Genomic DNA, 12,710 nt, shown 5'->3' on the forward strand with positions numbered 1-12,710 from the left:
ACACAACCCATGTAATACAATAGGGGAAAAAGATACATAGTTGGCTTACAATCGCCACTTCACACAATTACATGAATAAAGCATTACATCATCCAAATACAATCAAGGTCCGACTACGGAACCAAAATAAAAGAAGACTATCCCAAATGCTACACAGATCCCCGATCGACCCCAACTGGGCTCCACTACTAATCAACTGGAAAATGGAACAACATAAAGAACACGATCTTCAACGAGCTCCTCCTTTGAGCTTGGTTGCGTCATATGCACGGTTCAACGGCACCTGCAAGCTGGTTTTGGAAGTATCTGTGAGTCACGGGGACCCAGCAATCTCACACCCTCGCGATCAAGACTATTTAAGCTTATGGGTAAGGTAAAAGGTATGAGGTGGAGCTGCAGCAAGCGACTAGCATATATGGTGGCTAACATACGCAAATGAGAGCGAGAAGAGAAGGCAAAGCACGGTCGAGAAATCTATGACCAAGAAGTGATCCTAAAACAACCTACGTCAAGCAACACCGTGTTCACTTCCCGAACTCCTCCGAAAAGAGACCATCACGGTTACACACGCGGTTGGTGTATTTTAATTAAGATCAAGTTCAAGTTTTCTACAACCGGACATTAAAAAATTCCCATCTGCCCCTAACCGCAGGCACGGCTTTCGAAAGTTCAAATCCCTGGAGGGGTGTCCCAACTTAGCCCATCACAAGCTCTCACGGTCAACGAAGGATATTCCTTCTAGCGGGAAGACCCGATCAGGCTCGGAATCCCGGTTACAAGACATCCTCGACAATGGTAAAACAAGTCCAGCAAGACCGCCCGATGCGCCGACATCCTGATGGGAGCTGCACATATCTCATTCTCAGGGCAACACCGGATGAACACTACGTACAGCTAAAACCAGCCCTCAAGTTTCCCCGAGGTGGCACCGCAAGTGGCTCTATTTCGGACCAACACTTAGACAAGCACTGGCCCGGGGGGGTTAAAATAAAGATGACCCTCGGGATGCGCGACTCCCAAGGGAAAAGGCTAGGTGGCGAATGGTAAAACCAAGGTTGGGCCTTGCTGGAGGAGTTTTATTCAAGGCGAACTGTCAAGGGGTTCCCATTATAACCCAACCGCGTAAGGAACCCAAAAACCGGGAACATAACACCGATATGACGGAAACTAGGGCGGCAAGAGTGGAACAAAACACCAGGCATAAGGCCAAGCCTTCCACCCTTTACCAAGTATATAGATGCATTAATTAAATAAGAGATATTGTGATATCCCAACAAGTAAACAATGTTCCCAACAAGGAACGATCTCCATGTTCCAACAAGGAACAAACTTCAATCTTCACCTGCAACTAACAATGCTATAAGAGGGGCTGAGCAAAGCGGTAACATAGCCAAACAACGTTTGCTAGGACAAGGTGGGTTGAGGCTTGGCTCAACAATATGGGAGGCATGAAAGCAAGTGCTAGGTATCGCAGCATAGGCATAGAAAAGAGCGAGCAACTAGCAAGCAAAGATAGAAGTGATTTCAGGGTATGGTCATCTTGCCTGAGATCCGCAAGGAAGAAGAACGAGTACATGAAGAAGACAAACGGACGTAGTCAAACGGGTCCTCACAAACGTGACGTTACCGAATTACCGAGAAGAAGTACACCGGAAAGGAAAACAAACAACATAGTAAACAACCATCACATAATCATGGCATGATACATAATCAAGTATGATGCATGTCCGGTTTAAATATGCATGGCATGGCAAAGTGCACAAACAATCCTACAAATTAAGTGGAGCTCATTATGCAACAGAGTTGCATATTGAAGAAAACACCACATGACTTATTTAGTTCTCTCTCGTTTATGTACCCAACAAGATTAAATGTTGTTATCATGGCAAGAGGGTGAAGCAAAGTAAAACTACCTATCTAGTCAAGTTTAAATGAGGCCGGAAGTAACGAACAACAATTCCGGAAAAACCTCATGAGCATATTATAGATTTGGTACTGTTCTGCCCTAAACATTATTTTTGAGTTGTTAAACATGCAAGATGATGCCACCATGTTAAACTAGGAAAAATTCTACCCCATTTACATATAAAGTTTATTAGGTTTGGAGCTACGGTTATTTAGTTATGAATTAAATCATTTTAGCATGGCATAGGAGCAAATTTAAACAAACAGCATTTTAGACATTTTAAACATAGATGAAATTTGCATATTATTAAACTAGACAAAACTCTAAGCAACTTTCATATTAAGTTTGTTTTAATCCGATGCACGGTTATTAAGTTATTATATGCATGATCTACAAGGGGTTTTCTATAAAGTAGCAGTTTACTGGAAATTAGCTAAATTCGTAGACCAGAGAAAAAAAATGAAAGGGCCAAAACTAACAGGCCTAGAAGTGCACATGGGAGGTGCTGGAGCTGGCCTCACCCATGGGCTTCGGCCCCGGACGATGGAGCAGTGGGCCGGCTGGATCGCTGGGTGGTGCTGGGCCTTGTGCAAGAAGTGGCCCAGGCGCGGATCTGGGCAGGCGAGGCCGGTCCCTGCGCGTGCGGTCGAGGGGCGAGTCAACGCAGGCAGGGGATCGGGCGACTGGGCCTTGGCGCGGTCAAGGGTTGGAGCGTTGACGAGCCATGTACTCGTCGTCTCCCCGACGAGCGAGGCAGCATGGAGCGCCAGGCGGCAGACTTGGCGCGTGACTCCGGGATGGCTCAGCGGCGGATCCAGGCATGGGGGAGGAAGGCAGCAGAGGACGGGAGGTGAGGTGGATGAGTCGCTCCGGCCGGATCCATTCCATGGCGGCAGCGCAGGCGAAGGTCCTAGTGGTGGCATCCATGGCGTGGCTTGGCGACCTGGGACGGGAGCAGCACAGAGGGAGGTCCGGCGGGCGGCGAAACGAGTGAAACAAGTCGACCATCGCTGGATCCGGGCAACGGCGGCCGCAGACTAAGCTCAATGGCGGCGCTGCTCCAAAGCCACGGCAGCGGCGGCGAGCTCCTGTGAGAGGAATGGGAGGGTGAGAGAGGTTAGAGGAGAAGAATCCTCGGGAAGGAGGAGGAAGGACAGGGAGGAGGCCGATCCTGGTGGCTGGGTTCGCCGGCTGTGACGACTCCATGGAGGGAGGAGAGGGGATCGGTGCGGCTGCGCAGGGAGGCCGCCGGTTGGCTCGGTGATGAAATTGAGGGGTGGAGCTGGTTGGTGGGATTGGATCGGGGAAATGAGGGGATCCCGAGGAAGAAAGGTAGGTGGCGGCGCGATGGGACAAAGTCCCTAGATTTTAGGGTTTGTCCAAAATGACTAAGGGTGGACTATATATACCTCGCAGATTAGGTTAGGGGCTACCTCGGTCCCTCTGATCAGAAACGGACAGTCGCGAATAAATAGCTAGGGAGTCCAATTAACAAAACTGAGATATTTTGTAGATGGTTGGGGATGATCCGGACACAATGGTGGCGAAAGTCCGGGTCGGGTTCGGGACAACTTTCGGACGCGCACGCGAGGGGGTCGATGCACTATGCAAGGAGGGGTTAGGCGAACAAGTCATGTGTGTTGTAGGTGGGTTGCTGAGAGGCCTCGGGCTGAAGGGAGAGAAAAGAGAGAGAGACCTGGCGATTGTTTCGAGACCGAAACGTCCGACGATTTGACCGACTATATTGTCGCTATAGTTTAACGGTTGGGCTATCAAATGAACTCTGAATGCGATGAAACTTGACAGGCGGTCTATCTACACTATAACAAGACCGCACGCCAAATTTCAACCCATTCCGAGAACATTTTCTGGCCACTTATAAAATAATATTTCGGACATGCCGCGGGCGCGTGCAAGTGTGGTTTGGCTCAGAACGGACAACGGATGGCACTTGGGGAAACCGGACGGATGCAGGTTTTGAAAAACATGGTGATGCAATGCACATGATGACATGATGAAATGCAACACGCAAGAAAATGACAAGGCAACAATAGCGAATAACTGGAGGACACCTGGCGCAATGGTCTCGGGGCGTCACAACACTCCACCACTACGAGAGGATCTCGTCCCGAGATCTAGAATGGCACCGGAGGGACAACGGAAGAGAAAGAGGAGAGGTAAAAACTAAGTTGCTTCTTTGAAAAACGAGTGAGACCAAAGAACCTTGAAAAGGTTGCGCAAAATGAAAGAAAGAAAGCCACGGAGAAGAACAAAGTTGAAAGCACTCCGTTAATAAATAGGAATAAGAAAGAACCGATTCGGGTAGCACTTCGGTTGAAAAGAGATGAAGACTTGATAAAATGAGGGAACTTGAGCAAAAGGGACACAACACTCCGGTTAAATGGATAAGCCAAGAAAAGAACACGATCCTGACAAAACAAGAAGATGTGTTGAAGAGAGCAACATCACAAAGCCTCCGGAAAAAAATTAAGAATGGAATGGAATGAACGAAGGGAAACAAGATCTTGAAGGAGCACTCTTACAACAAATGCTAGAACGGAGTTGTTGGAAAACCAACGACGAAAAGAATAAGCTTGATATGGTCTTATGGAATACATCTCAAATTATGACGTGACAACCTGCCACTCACAGAAAAAAGAAATGGATTGGTAAGAACAAAGAGACGAGAAACTTATTTCACCGGGAGGATAAACGAAGAACTTGTGTAATTTATAAGCACCATAATAGCGACAATCCTTAAAGGAAAGCTTTAGGTGAAACATGGCACAAGATAACTCCAATGAAGAGATTGATGGATTTAAAATACCCCATTCTTAACAACCTGTGAATCATGAAACATGAATTCAAATTATCAAGAATGACATAATACCACCTCAAATGATACGGTAGAAGGCATTGCACTCCGGATTGCAAGAAGAAGAAAGCTTGAACTCCTCTGAAAATAAAATTGTGAATGTTTCGAGAACGGATTAAGTCCTTGATGAACTATCATGTAGAACTCCATGAAGAACTCCGTTAAACAAAAGAATGATCAAACGGAAGGAAAGAGAAGTTGAAAACACAAAGTGAAACCTTGTAATGATTAGATGGATCTCCGTGATAATTAGAGCTTGGTACTCCGAGAAAGAAAAGATGAACAAAAGAAAATCAAGAATTTGATGAGCCTCCGGAATAAAGAATTAAATTCACTCGATGAAACAAGAATAAGAATTACATTATGCTTATCCTTCACCAATTCAAATTTATGACAACCAATGGAATTGGCATACTACTTATTCTCGTAGAAAGGATTAAGATAGATAATGTGCAAACTTGAAGAGGCCTTCGATGATCCACCAGTAGGATTTGAAAGAACGGAAGTATGATAACGTAAGAAGAGGAATCTTGAACAAACCACCGTAAGAATTGAAAATGAACAAAGAAAAGATAAAGAAACACCGGAAAGAATTAGCAAATGAACGAAGAAGCTTGAGAGTATTTAGATACATCAGAACGCAGAGATCAAGAACTGATTAGAGGATATTTGATTGATGCACCGGTAAGATAGGAGAATGATAACTGACAGCTGAGAATGAATAAACCTAAATTGATGGACTCCGGATAACAAACTGAGAAGACTCTTGAATTACTCCGGATAGGTGAAAAGAATTCTCACGATCAAAACAATTACGAGAGGATGGCAACAAGCTAGAATCATGAATCTTGAAGAGAATGGAGCAAGATTAAAGAGAAACTGTTCTTCGGTCTTCAAAATCCGAGAATGACGACGAGAAACACCACCATGAATTATTTAGATACTCCGAAATGAAGAATGGAAAGGTTGAGCCAACGATGAAAATAATTTTGAAAGATCTTGGAGAAAGACATTTGACTGATGGTAAATCATTCTTATGTCAAACTTCGAAAAGAATTTGAGAATACCTCCGAGAAAAGAAGAAGAGTCAGGTAAGATCCTGGGAAAAGACCTGTGGGTTAGGGCCCACTCAAAAGAAACACCATTGAAATGATTTAAAAGAGAGGTTGCACCGGTTGAATTAAATGGCTTGAATGAGGTGACATCCTCGAAAGATCTTGAACGAAAGCAGAGTGGAAACAGGAATCTTCTGAGATATATTCGGCACTCCGAAACAAATGAATAGCGAGGAATAGATAATTAAGAGGTGCACCGGTATGAGAAGGTATTGAAATGAGGAAAAGATATGGTCAACAAAGCTTGTATTGGATCTGCCGGAGAAGAGAACGAGTGAAGAGTGGAGAACTTGAAGCTCTGTTAGAATCTTCCTGAGAATCACCGGATAAGAACATTGATGAAAAAGAATGGAGAGACTTCACATCCATAAGATGGATGCTTGATTAAGACATCTGAGTCCTTGAGAAAAAGGGGGGGGGGGGGGGGAAAAAACAAAGACAATTTGGAGACGGATGAAAAGAACACCGTTGAGAAGAACTGATAATTGATCTTGCGGACGTTGAAAAAGAACGGATTCGCTTGAGGAGAAAACACACTGGTTTAAAAAGATTGACATGACAATCTCGATGATCAAGAAGGATTAGTATTCACATTGGAGTATGAGAACACCATTTGGGGAAGGTATGGAATCAACACTTGACTTCGAAGCAACTCGAATACCACAACTCAAAACAAAACAAAGGATTGGCTTGCAGAATAAGCCGGAACAAACATATGACTGAGATTTCGTCCAAAGTTTTCATGGTGGGGCCTACATGGGCTCGATCGTACAGCACCATCATGTACAAGGCAGTGCACATGACATACGAAGCGTCCCCGAGTCGGCATAGCCAAGGACTCTTTAAGACACAACGAGAACACTGTAAAACCAACCGTGGATAGGCGGACCACTAGACGTCGAACCCCAATTGCATATCATACATCTGTCGGAAAGATATCCTAATAGCTACTTGAATTCCCACTTGTAAACTCCCGAAACTTTCCAGTTATGCAATCAGCTGTTGGGGATACAGGGGAAGCATAAATATCTCACCCAAAACTAGCAAATCCTACATCCAGCTGTATCCATCCTTCAACACATAACCAAGAAACCTTCGAAAATCGTCACCTCAACCTTCGAAAAGCATCCGTTATACGAGTTATGGCAATGCTCCCGAACTCCCGCCCCAGTACTGGGTGGCATCGAGGTTATCTCACCAACAACTGCATAAAAGAGATTTTCGATGTCGGCGAAACTAACCTCAAGTATTCCAGAACTGCAACGATAAAATTGTGACGACAACACCTTAGAGCTCAACTCCCCGAGACACTGCCACAACCCCTAAATGTCAGGAGGCACCAAGAATAGTGTTCTCGTCACAAAACCATCGGAACGATTCCAAGATACCCGCGTGATCCTAAATTTTTTTTGTGAAATTTGAGAAGAGAAGAGTCAAAACTCTACGTCAGTATGCCTCACCAGAGCGATGAAGGGACCGGTGAGTAAAAAGAATTCCTAAACTCTCCGATATATAATTCCTAAATGACTCAAAACATTTTTTCTAGACTCAACAACGGCAGCTAATTCGATCAAGCAGTGGGGGCTCCTAAGGTCGGGGAAGGCTTTGATTACCAACTTGTAACGCCCTCGATGCGGCTATATCTCCCACGTGTCGAAGCACGACTTAGAGGCATAACTGCATTGAAAGCAATGTCGCAAGTGAGGTAATCTTCACACAACCCATGTAATACAATAGGGGAAAAAGATACATAGTTGGCTTACAATCGCCACTTCACACAATTACATGAATAAAGCATTACATCATCCAAATACAATCAAGGTCTGACTACGGAACCAAAATAAAAGAAGACTATCCCAAATGCTACACAGATCCCCGATCGACCCCAACTGGGCTCCACTACTGATCAACTGGAAAGGGAACAACATAAAGAACACGATCTTCAAGGAGCTCCTCCTTTGAGCTTGGTTGCGTCATCTACACGGTTCAACGGCACCTACAAGCTGGTTTTGGAAGTATCTGTGAGTCACAGGGACCCAGCAATCTCACACCCTCGCGATCAAGACTATTTAAGCTTATGGGTAAGGTAAAAGGTATGAGGTGGAGCTACAGCAAGCGACTCACATATATGGTGGCTAACATACGCAAATGAGAGCGAGAAGAGAAGGCAAAGCACGGTCGAGAAATCTATGATCAAGAAGTGATCCTAAAACAACCTACGTCAAGCATAACTCCAACACCGTGTTCACTTCCCGAACTCCGCCGAAAAGAGACCATCACGATTACACACACGGTTGGTGTATTTTAATTAAGATCAAGTTCAGGTTTTCTACAACCGGACATTAACAAATTCCCATTTGCCCCTAACCGCAGGCACGGCTTTTGAAAGTTCAAATCCCTGCAGGGGTGTCCCAACTTAGCCCATCACAAGCTCTCACGGTCAACGAAGGATATTCCTTCTAGCGGGAAGACCCGATTAGGCTCGGAATCCCGGTTACAAGACATCCTCGACAATGGTAAAACAAGTCCAGCAAGACCGCCCGATGCGCCGACATCCTGATGGGAGCTGCACATATCTCATTCTTAGGGCAACACCGGATGAACACTACGTACAACTAAAACCAGCCCTCAAGTTTCCCCGAGGTGGCGCCGCAAGTGGCTCTATTTCGGACCAACACTTAGACAAGCACTGGCCCGGGGGGGTTAAAATAAAGATGACCCTCGGGATGCGGGGATGCGCGACTCCAAGGAAAAGGCTAGGTGGCGAATGGTAAAACCAAGGTTGGGCCTTGCTGGCAGAGTTTTATTCAAGGCGAACTGTCAAGGGGTTCCCATTATAACCCAACCGCGTAAGGAACGCAAAATCCGGGAACATAACACCGATATGACGGAAACTAGGGCGGCAAGAGTGGAACAAAACACCAGGCATAAGGCCGAGCCTTCCACCCTTTACCAAGTATATAGATGCATTAAAATAAGAGATATTGTGATATCCCCAAGTAAACATGTTCAATGTTCCAACAAGGAACGATCTCCATGTTCCAACAAGGAACAAACTTCAATCTTCACCTGCAACTAACAACGCTATAAGAGGGGCTGAGCAAAGCGGTAACATAGCCAAACAACGGTTTGCTAGGACAAGGTGGGTTAGAGGCTTGGCTCAACAATATGGGAGGCATGATAAGCAAGTGCTAGGTATCGCAGCATAGGCATAGCAAAAGAGCGAGCAACTAGCAAGCAAAGATAGAAGTGATTTCAAGGGTATGGTCATCTTGCCTGAGATCCCGCAAGGAAGAAGAACGAGTACATGAAGAAGACAAACGGACGTAGTCAAACGGGTCCTCACAAACGTGACGTTACCGAATTACCGAGAAGAAGTACACCGGAAAGGAAAACAAACAACATAGTAAACAACCATCACATAATCATGGCATGATACATAATCAAGTATGATGCATGTCCGGTTTAAATATGCATGGCATGGCAAAGTGCACAAACAATCCTACAAATTAAGTGGAGCTCATTATGCAACAGAGTTGCATATTGAAGAAAACACCACATGACTTATTTAGTTCTCTCTCGTTTATGTACCCAACAATATTAAATGTTGTTAGCATGGCAAGAGGGTGAAGCAAAGTAAAACTACCTATCTAGTCAAGTTTAAATGAGGCCGGAAGTAACGAACAACAATTCTGGAAAAACCTCATGAGCATATTATAGATTTGGTACTGTTCTGCCCTAAACATTATTTTTGAGTTGTTAAACATGCAAGATGATGCCACCATGTTAAACTAGGCAAAATTCTACCCCATTTACATATAAAGTTTATTAGGTTTGGAGCTACGGTTATTTAGTTATGAATTAAATCATTTTAGCATGGCATAGGAGGAAATTTAAACAAACAACATTTTAGACATTTTAAACATAGATGAAATTTGCATATTATTAAACTAGACAAAATTCTAGGCAACTTTCATATTAAGTTTGTTTTAATCCGATGCACGGTTATTAAGTTATTATATGCATGATCTACAAGGGGTTTTCTGTAAAATAGCAGTTTACAGGAAATTATCTAAATTCGTAGACCAGAGGAAAAAATGAACGGGCCGAAACTAGCAGGCCCAGAAGTGCACAGGGGAGGTGCTGGAGCTGGCCTCACCCATGGGCTTCGGCCCCGGACGATGGAGCAGTGGGCCGGCTGGATCACTAGGTGGCGCTGGGCCTTGTGCAAGAAGTGGCCCAGGCGCGGATCTGGGCAGGCGAGGCCGGTCCCTGCGCGTGCGGTTGAGGGGCGAGTCAATGCAGGCAGGGGATCGGGCGACTGGGCCTTGGCGCGGTCAAGGGTTGGAGCGTTGACGAGCCATGTACTCGTCGTCTCCCCGACGAGCGAGGCAGCAAGGAGCGCCGGGCGGCAGACTTGGCGCGTGACTCCGGGATGGCTTGGCGGCGGATCCAGGCATGGGGGAGGAAGGCAGCAGAGGACGGGAGTTGAGGTGGATGAGTCGCTCCGGCCGGATCCAATCCATGGCGGCAGCGCAGGCGAAGGTCCTGGTGGTGGCATCCATGGCGTGGCTTGGCGACCTGGGATGGGAGCAGCACGGAGGGAGGTCCGGCGGGCGGCGAAATGAGTGAAACAAGTCGACCATCGCTGGATCCGGGCAACGGCGGCCGCGGACTAAGCTCAATGGTGGCGTTGCTCCAAATCCACGGCAGCGGCGGCAAGCTCCTGCGAGAGGAACGGGAGGGAGAGAGAGGTTAGAAGAGAAGAAACCTCGGGAAGGAGGAGGAAGGACATGGAAGAGGCCGATCCTGGTGGCTGGGTTCGCCGGCTGTGACGACTCCATGGAGGGAGGAGAGGGGATCGGTGTGGCTGCGCAGGGAGGCCGCCGGTTGGCTCGGTGATGAAATTGAGGGGTGGAGCTGGTTGGTGGGATTGGATCGGGGAAATGAGGGGATCCTGAGGAAGAAAGGTAGGTGGCGGCGCGATGGGACAAAGTCCCTAGATTTTAGGGTTTGTCCAAAATGACTAAGGGTGGACTATATATACCTCACAGATTAGGTTAGGGGCTACCTCGGTCCCTCTGATCGGAAACGGACGGTCGCGAATAAATAGCTGGGAGTCCTTTTAACAAAACGAAGATATTTTGTAGATGTTTGGGGATGATCCGGACACAATGGTGGCGATAGTCCGGGTCGGGTTCGGGACAACTTTTGGACGCGCGCGCGAGGGGGTCGATGCACTATGCAAGGAGGGGTTAGGAGAATGAGGTCAAGTGTGTTGTAGGTCGGTTGCTGAGAGGCCTCGGGCTGAAGGGAGAGAAAAGAGAGAGAGACCCGGCGACTGTTTCGAGACCGAAACGTCCGACGATTTGACCGACTATATTATCGCTATAGTTTAACGGTTGGGCTATCAAACGAACTCTGAATGCGATGAAACTTGACAGGCGGTCTATCTACACTATAATAAGACCGCACGCCAAATTTCAACCCATTCCGAGAACATTTTGTAGCCACTTATAAAATAATATTTCGGACATGCCGCGGGCGCGTGCAAGTGTGGTTGGGCTTAGAACGGACAACGGATGGCACTGGGGGAAACCGGACAGTTGCAGGTTTTGAAAAACATGATGATGCAAAGCACATGATGACATGATGAAATGCAACACGCAAGCAAATGACAAGGCAACAACAGCGAATAACTGGAGGACACCTGGCACAATGGTCACGGGGCGTCACATCAAAGCACTGCACTCGATATAAGGCTTTTTACACATTTCAAATGGGCTACTTAGTATGTAGGAGTAGACATATTCTGATTCATATGTAGTCACTTTTTGCAATCTCTAAAAAGACTTATATTTGGAAATGGAGGGAGTACAACGCATGCATGCATGCCGTGACTTTCCTTTTGATACTTGCATGTGTTGATTTGATGCACCTTGCCAAATTTTGACTATAAATTTAACTAACCAAATTTTCATGCATGTCACAAAAAATTACGGGGCTGTTTGGATTGTGACTATGTTTGTCTTATGTTGCCACATTATTTTTCCCACACTTTCCACACTTGCCTAACCTGAGTTGCTCAAATTGTTAGACACACTTTGGCTTGCCTAAGGGAATCTTGCCACAATTTTTGTGTCTATGACATGTGGGGTTCACTGCTAATAAAAAAATTCTTGTCTTAGGTGTGGCTAATAAAAAAGACTTATATTTAGGAAGGGAGGCAGTAGAAAATATAAATAATAATGCATGTTGGGGCAACCCACGTTTCTGCTAATTTTAGCCGTGGGCTTGTTCACAATTTTTACGAGGGGGTGGTTGTTCATTTAATGGAGGGACTTGTAGTACCAGACTTGAACGATACAAAGTGCGACCTGGCACACCGTAACACCACTTGGAACAAGTGGGTAGCTATCTCAAAAAACAATCAACAACTAAAAAAACTGCGACCTGGCATGTAGTAGTACACAATTTTAAACGATTGTTTTGATGGAGTGGAAAAGGAAAACTACCCCACTACGTATATATAGGCCAGAGCCTCCGCGCTTTCTTGCTAGGGTTGCTCTATTCACACACTCTCATCCTCTCCAGATCTAAACAAGATAGGGGTAGTAACACTGTCTTTCTCCCTTCAAAAAACACTGGCTTTCTATCCTCACCGCTGGTTACAGATCCGGACGTATCCCCCTCCACCGATGAAGGGGAGGAGGGGCAGCGTTTAGGCTGCCGTCGACAGCAAGGGAGGAGACCCACTGCCGGCCGCACCATTATCTCTGGCCGAGCGCTGGTGCGGGAGGTTCTCCGATCCCTT

Source organism: Triticum urartu, chromosome 6 (genome assembly GCF_003073215.2).
Source record: "Triticum urartu cultivar G1812 chromosome 6, Tu2.1, whole genome shotgun sequence".
In the NCBI taxonomy this organism is placed as follows: Eukaryota; Viridiplantae; Streptophyta; class Magnoliopsida; order Poales; family Poaceae; genus Triticum; species Triticum urartu.